An 8361-nucleotide genomic window follows, 5' to 3' on the forward strand; every position below is an offset into this window, starting at 1 on the left:
TATTCCATCACGATAATGAAATCAATTTCTTAGGGAGGGAGAGAGAGAAAAATATATGGAAGACCTGTGCTAAAAGTAATGTTTGCCTTCCTTTGGCTGTTCTTCCCTGAAGAGAAGGTATTCCCTTGTATTAAAAAATGGGCATTTTTTTCTGCTTTTATTGCACAATAGCCAAAGAACCTCTATTCAAAATATCTAAAAAACAAAATTTTATAAGTTAAGGTCATTTAAGGAAGGACGACTATTAATGGAGAAGAGCAATCACCTGTTTTATCATTTCTCTTCAAGAAAAAAAAAAAAAAAAAAAAAGAAAGCAAACCTCTCAGACTGCTCATATCCCTTAGGCAAAAAATGTAATAATAAAAGTTATGTAAAGACTGTCAAACAGTACAAATTTTAGAAAATTGAAATCATATACAGAATAGGTCAAATTCATCCCAGATGAAACTCTATTGACTTGAATGGGCTTACAGTAGCTATTGCAATTGTATACTACATAATAATTCAGACAGAATTGTTTGTGCTTCAGTTGTTTCTAAGAGCATCTGTACTTGAAAACTCATGAATGCTGAGGATCACATTTTCATTATTCCCAGAAACATTGCTTTATGTTATGTTTGATGGGAAAGTAACTTGAGCTACATGTCACTGCTGTTTTGCATTAATTTTATCATTAAAGTGTATCTTCATTAGAAACAGCAATAAAACCTATGATGAGAGAGTCCAGACGTGTTTTCTTAAAAGCAAGGAAGTATTTTTATAATGGCTAGATAAGGCCTAATCTGAAACATTAAATCACCGACAGAGGTCTGTGGTGGTTTGTTTGTTTGTTTGTTTAGTTGTTTGATTCTTGTTTTGTATGTTTGTTTTTGTTTTTCAAGGAAAGGATCGTTTACTTACTTAATCGCTTATTTACTGTAAGTTGGATCTGGACTTCAGCTTCAAGTCCAGATACCCAAAGCTGTTTAGGTTTAATTGTTCTCATGGGAATTAGGATCTTAGGCAGCTTTAAAAATTTTCACATAAGAACCAAGGACCAGTGTGAGGCTGAGAAATTTCAATTCCCTTTGAAGTCAGTTGAAATCAAGCAGTCCTTAGACAACAGTCTGTACATTGCAGGTTTGAACTGTAAGACAGTATCTCTAGTTTTTAAAGTTTCTCACTTTAAATAAACTGGGAAAAAAAAAAAAAAAAGAGGAAATACTGAAAAAAATCAATTTAGAAATGAGTCTATGCAAAGGGTTCTTTAATCTTCCATCATGCCAGAAGAGGAAAACACAATGTATCTAGAGCAAGACATTTTATTTCTTTCTAGCTACTGTTTCCTATATTGTCTTAATTTTCATAATGTCTCAGTTGCTTTTACACAACAGAGGGGAAACTATGTGAAATCATAAAGAGGAGAATTTCTGCAAAGGGGGCACTGTCACACTGCTAAATGTTTCAGTAGCAAAGATTTTAACAATCTTGTAAACAAACGAAACCTTCATCCTCAAATTTTGTGTTCCTTCAAAGAGCAGGGGAAAAAAAGTTAAAAAAAATAAGTTGAAAAATGATGTACTTAAACTCATCAATAGAAAATGCTGAGGAGAGGCATCTATTCTAGACTAGAAGACAGTTCAGCTACATTTTTGTTCTATTTTTTGAACAGTCTGTTTTCTTTTTCACAAAGTCCATGATTAACAGTATACACAGCTTGACTAAGTATATCTTCACCAGGTTTAGGAGAAGTCTCTGCCTGGAGTGCTCATTGAGAAGAGCAAAGAGAAAATGCAAATGTAAGCTGTATATTACTAGGATATTGCAAATAATGTAAATATATTCTGTTGCTATAAATCTTTTGAATGAAGAAGGGGTGAATAGTACATCTCATCTCATGAAATCAGCTATACCTAATTTCCTCAATGAACCCTAATTACAACAATTAAGAGTTATGAGAATATTTTCTGCCTCAAAATATTTCTGGACTAGTCTTTTGTGATCACACAGGACTTACATTAACAATAAAAAATCCTTGGTTGTATGTAATAATACATGCAAAACAGATTAGTTAGATTGAACTCCCAGTTAAAGACATGTATTAAAAGTCCTGTTTATGACTTTTGAAGACAGTATAATGGAATATAAACATTAGACTAATTCTGCCCAGCTCCCCAGTACACTGCCAATCAAATTCATAGCATGTAGTGACAAAATCAAAGGGTAGCTTTTCAACACAATTTTAGTAATTAACAGTTTAGGTTTATAACTGAAGAATGACAATACGCTAAAATAGAACTAATACTATAAAGTATTTATTGGACAGGATGACATATTTGCAGTCCAGCAAGATGTCATTTTGCTTTGCACTCAAAAAAAAAGGAGTCGTGCTTGGGATACAACCTGAATGATTCTATGATTCTGTGATTCTACAATCATTAGAGCACTTCTCTCTCTTCCAAAGCCATGAACTTTCTGGTTAAAATTAAGATCTTACTGCTGATGTTTAAAAGGAAAACTTAGCATTTTACCTCTAAATAGATGAAATCATGAATACTCAAAAGCAAGAAAAAGAAGCCAAAAGTCCTTTATTCTATTCCTATAACTGTCCTCTCTCTCTCTCTCTCTCTCTCTCTCCCACTCTCTCTCTCTCTCTCTCTCTCTCTGACTCTAAGTTTATTGAAATCAAAACCCCATTTCCAAGCTCAGCCTTCCAGCTCTTTTTGTTAACCTTTCTGGTGACATTACTTATTCCCGATTTTTTATACATTTTCTTCTTTCAACTCAATTTATTGAGTTTATGAACTATCTACTTGGAATATATAATTATATAGGCATAAACCTTCAGAGTCCTCAGGGGTAGAGAGCACTCCGTTCCCTTTTGTTAGGGAATGGGAGGAAGAATGACCATGGAGATTCTTTGTTAGGTATATTCAGAAGTCTAAGAAGCACCAGAAAGAAAAAGGGTGTTTGGTCTCAACTATTGTCAAACAGAGGAAAGCATAAATATAGTAAAAGCCGGTTTATGAATTTTCTACAAGGACATTTCTGAATTTAGTAGAATAGGAGAATAGTGTATGCAGAACTGAACTGAAAGACGAAGGGAAAGAATCTGCCTCATGGTGGCAAGAACCCTCTTCTGGGTGTTAGTCCTGGGGTTGCTCTGCTACAAGGAGGAACTTGTCATGTGAGGTGATGCAAAGTAGCTCTTTCATGTTATTCAATGCAGACCTTTGGTGAAGTTGCAGAGAATACATGCAGAGATGAGAGACGAAGTACTTGTTTGCATAAATGTCTTTTGGGATCCTGAGATTGTCCTGTTCACAAGCCCTGAACTGTGAGTGCAGTTTATTGGTTTGGTAAGTAAATAGATAAGGATAATGAATATTTCTCATCAGAACATAGAAAATTTTGGTACTGAATTACTATTACCACAAATGGGTAATGGGTATTATTTGTCATTCTTACATTTAGAAATATTGCTACTTTGTTTTCCCATCTCAATGCAACTTTCCACCTTACCTTATTATTATTCCTTATTATACACTCTGTAAGGATTTATGAGTAGCAAATTACTTCTTCTTAATAGTCCCAGAGAATGACTTTTGGATGAGAGCTGGAACTAATGGTAACTGACTAGGTGGTTATGACTGCATAAGGTTCCCTGTTTTCTTTAACTTACCATTTGAATAGATAGCTGTATAAAATAAATAAATAAATAAATTTAAAAAAAAAAATCACATAATGATCAGCACTGGCTAATAAAGAAAGGAACTCTCAGCTGCCCTTCCCACACTGTCTTTTCCGGTCTGTTTTCTGTTGTATTCTATCAACACTACTACAACACAATCACCTTAACAATCTCCTTCATATTTAAACTTTTAGAATCCATGCTATGTCTGAAATGCTAACACTTTATAAAAAGTCATGAGATAAAGAGCTTCTGACATACAGTTGTAGAGTAAAAGTAAAGTAGAAAATACACAGGAGCATAATCTCAGCCAGCATATTGAGTACTTTCTCCTAAATGTATGGTTTTTCTCTTGTTGCCTCCTCTCCTACCATTCAGAGGTAAGATAGAGCCCCTTCTCCAGGCTGATGCTTTCGCTTCTCTATATACAGTTAGTGGGAGTAGAATGGAAATTAATCTGAACAAAATATATACATTTGTGACAGGCCTTTGCATATAATCTGATTATCTGGTTCCATTTTATGGTAAACAGAAAGGAACACAAATTTCCAGGGGCAATTCTATTTATCTACAAACATACATCAAATTCATCAACCTTAGTAGGTTTCCATTCTTCCTTTGTGTGTAATGGGACTCCTCTTGACTAACGGATGTCTAGAAAGGTGTCTAGATGTTGGAGACTGGGTAGGTGTATCCCTTTCTGAATATTTATAACTGTTTCTGCTGAAGTCAGCGGTAAAACACACTGATGTCAGTGTGAAATAAAGAACTAAAAATCCCCTACAGAAAACTTATTTATTTATTTATTTTTGTTTTGTTTTGTTTTCTTTTTCATTCTTGCCTCCCACAGGCATTATGTTTACAATAACGTAAGAAGTGAGAAAAGGAGATTATTTTGATCAGGGTTTTTGAAAACTCTGTTCCTCTTAGATACTTCACTGATAAAATGGCAATTGATTACAATACAGCAGTTGAATAAGAGTCTCTGTACTGAAAATGTGTTTCTTCCTTCCTTTTTTCAGCCCTCCATACAATGGGTAGACTGCTCTGTAAAGTCTACACATCAGGATATGGAATAAAGTGACTATTTTCTGAGTTTTCTGCAAACCAAATACTTAGGCAAACTGCAAAGTGTTCTGTAAGAAAGAGATCTGGCTACTTTGGTTCTGTAAATTTTGAAAGGGAGCTAGAGAGGAGCTTTGGACAGGCAAGCTTGCTTTGTAACCTAGATGAATTATCTAGGTGTTGACAAAATATATTTCATTTTAAATAGAGATGACAAAATCATCTATTGTCCCAAGAACTACATTTTTCCAGGAAGTTTTGTATGAAAATTACAAAGAAAATAAACATTTGTTTCCAATATAACTACGTTGTTAGGATTTTTTTGTTAGTTTAAATTTCTCTCTTCTGAACTACCTTACATAAGACAAAAGTCAAATGGATAATGAGACTTTTTTAAACAGTTTTTTGGATTTTATCTTCAACTGTATTTAATGTTGTGCAAAAGACAGTGTCCACTCATTCCATCTCACTGCAGAAACAATCATTTCCTGTATTAGTTGCAATGATAAAAAGTAAAAATAAGTTTTCCTTTGTATTTTTTCTCCTGTTAGTTTCTCTTCAATGGCAGTGAAATTATTTTAGACTGATTAGTAAATGAGGCAGTAACTATAAAAGCCTTTTATGGATGCCAGTTTCACACAGATAAGGCATTTCACTGCATTTTACCTCTGAGAAATTGTGCTCAGGTTCTTCTTTCCTCTACTCCAAATTGCCTGCTCCGTGTAATTCAAGACAGAGAATTAACAAGAAGCACTCAGATAAATGTATCCTCATACAGTCAAATTACTTTCATGTTCTTTTGGTGCCTTTTCTATTGTCAAATTTTGTTTTGTTTTGTTTTGTTTTGTTTTTTTCACATTTTCTTAATTATACAAACTTCATAATTACATTGTTTGTTTTCTGAAGGTATTTCTTATGAATTGTTACACATTGAACTCATTATAATTGTTACTATAACTTATGCTTGAGAACTCACGTTATGTTATTAAATTGTGATGATAATAGTTATTGATCATTTTTATAGGAAATATGGAAGATATAATAAATTATCACAGTGAGCTGTTCTTCCATGAGACTTAAATGTAAGACTACAGATCCACAGTTGATGCAATAATTTCCAAAATCTTAAATTCTTTTTTTAAGGATATTTTGTTTGATTTATATTATATATATATTATTATTGTTTATTCTAAATAGAATCATTCTGAAGAACGATTATTCAGATAAAATAATCCCAGTATAGGTCATAAAGCTGAAGATTAAATCCATATTCTATCTGGGACATATTTATTGTGGAAATTTTCTTCATATCCTTCATCAAAATGTCTTCAATGTAAACCTGATCCTTCACTTAATGGCACTTTTTCCATTGACTTCAGTGGTAGATGATTAAAGTTACGGTTAAAACAAAACCGAAAACTACCAACTGTATGTATGCATCTCTCAGTCTTTCTAGAAGAAAAACAAACAAAAAATCACTCTAAAGCAAAAAGTCTCATTGCTTACAGGAAGCAGTAAATAGCCTAGAAATCAACTAAGGCCCAAAGCTAGCTCAAATCACTCTTGATGAATCTGCAAGCTTGGTTCTGGAATTAAACACCTGGAAAAGGAGTTAAGTTTTCTTTTGGTACTGAGCAACTGCTCTCAGACAAGGTGGATGAGGTACGAAGTATCTTTGTGGCATCTGCTGAATGCTGCCATTTGATGTTCCCTAGTATAGAAAAGACTTATACACGGCTGAATTACTTTGTTGTTTTGTTCCAGCTTCTAATTTCCTTGAAACAAGAGTTCTCTCATCCCTAATATTAACAGTGATAGACCTAAGGCGAGACAGGCATAAGTTAATAGTAACGAAGGATGAATTATATAATCGCTTTTTTTTTTTTTTCAACAAAAAAGGGGGGTTTGGCATGATGTAGCTGTTATAAGTAGATATACAGAGTTTAGAGCATTAGCAATTGCATAAGCTTATTTTATGACCAGAAATGTATCACCTTTCAGAACATCTAGGAAGAAATGCATCTATGAAGGTAAATGCATCCCAAAAACTTCTTGAAAACATGAACTTTCTATACTTTCATGCTTTCTACATTTCTATGCAACAGACAAACATGCTGCCAGTTGCACTACCAAAATAACAAAGCAGATGATTTATAAAGTTCTATACATGCTTCTGATCCTCAAAATACTACATTTCATATTCATTACTGAGTAGGTCTAGAATATCTAAGACCAAAATATAAAGCAGTGTACTATTCCAAAGCTGTAACACTCTGTAACCAGCATTGATTTTATGACCATAAGTTGTTCAATGAATCAGTCAGATCTCCAGTGGTGTTTGCAAGAGGAAAATATTTAGTCTTCCCAAGATACAAACTGCCACAAAATCTTCTGTTGTTGTAACACATTTTATCACTATGGTAACTCATCAGTATAATTTTACAAAATCTGTCGCTACAGATATTCTTTACTTTTAAAAACAAAACAAAAAGAATACAACCAAAAAGCTCCCTCTCATATGTTTTAATTTACCTGTGACAGATCTAGATATGTCCATAGAGGGGAGTAACTCAGGAAAATAGGAGTGTAACAGTGAATTGAAGCCTTTAAATCTCAGGCCTTACGTAGTCCATAGGTTTTATTTCAGGCTAGATTTAATGCAGTCTCCACAGCAGAATGTCCCTACTGTGTGTGTGGGTTGAGACTACTTGGTGTGCAGCAGCTGATCTGTGAATCCAACTAGCAAACAGGGAATGGAGACTTCTGTGAATTCCTTTCAAAACTGGACTAACACTCAGGTCCAAAAGACTGAAGTAAATGTACAGTATTGAGGATCCCTTTCTTCAATGAAAGAACACTCCTTATGTCAGGGAATAGTATTATTTCTACAACAAACAATGCTAGTCTACTACATTTACAGAAAAATATTTACCTGTGCTCATATTTTCATAATTCTGTTAAAGAAATATTACAGTTGCAAAGTAATGAAATCAAAAAGTGAAAAGGAAAAATGGGCTTCAGTATTTTGAGACTTCACATTTTAATAATGCTTTTTTCCTAGTTTTCATGACACTAAATGAGCTAGGACCATTCTTTAATGGTCCTATAAAACATTAAGAGATAATGTTAATATTATATTATCCGTTGCTTTCACAGGAAATATATTCAAAGACATGAAAACAGAGAGAATTTGAATAATGTTGGAAAGAGAAAGTTCTGGGACTCACTGACAGGTAGACAGTCATCAGACAGTCATCTCCATTTGAATTAGTGATCGAGGTTTTTTTATAGTGTATGCAGGAAAACAAGCATTTTTATGGTAAAATTCCTTTTGTTATAATCTAGATGTCAAAAAATAAAAATCAGATGACTCACACCATAGTAGTCCTTCAACTTCTTTCTCATCTGACTATACAGGAATTCCAGATCACTATCTCAGTTGTAGGTGTCTTCAAGATAGACATCTAACATTTATGCTTTTGTGCTCTATGTCATTGTCGGTCTGCATATAATGTTGATATGATGCATATTTTTAAATGTAAAGAGGTTCTTTTACTCAAACATCTTTATTCTGTCAGAGCATTTTCTGGCACAGTGTTTTCTGCGTTATCTGTATGTAAATCAGT

The sequence above is a fragment of the Anser cygnoides genome, chromosome 3 (assembly GCF_040182565.1).
Source record: "Anser cygnoides isolate HZ-2024a breed goose chromosome 3, Taihu_goose_T2T_genome, whole genome shotgun sequence".
Classification (NCBI taxonomy): Eukaryota; Metazoa; Chordata; class Aves; order Anseriformes; family Anatidae; genus Anser; species Anser cygnoides.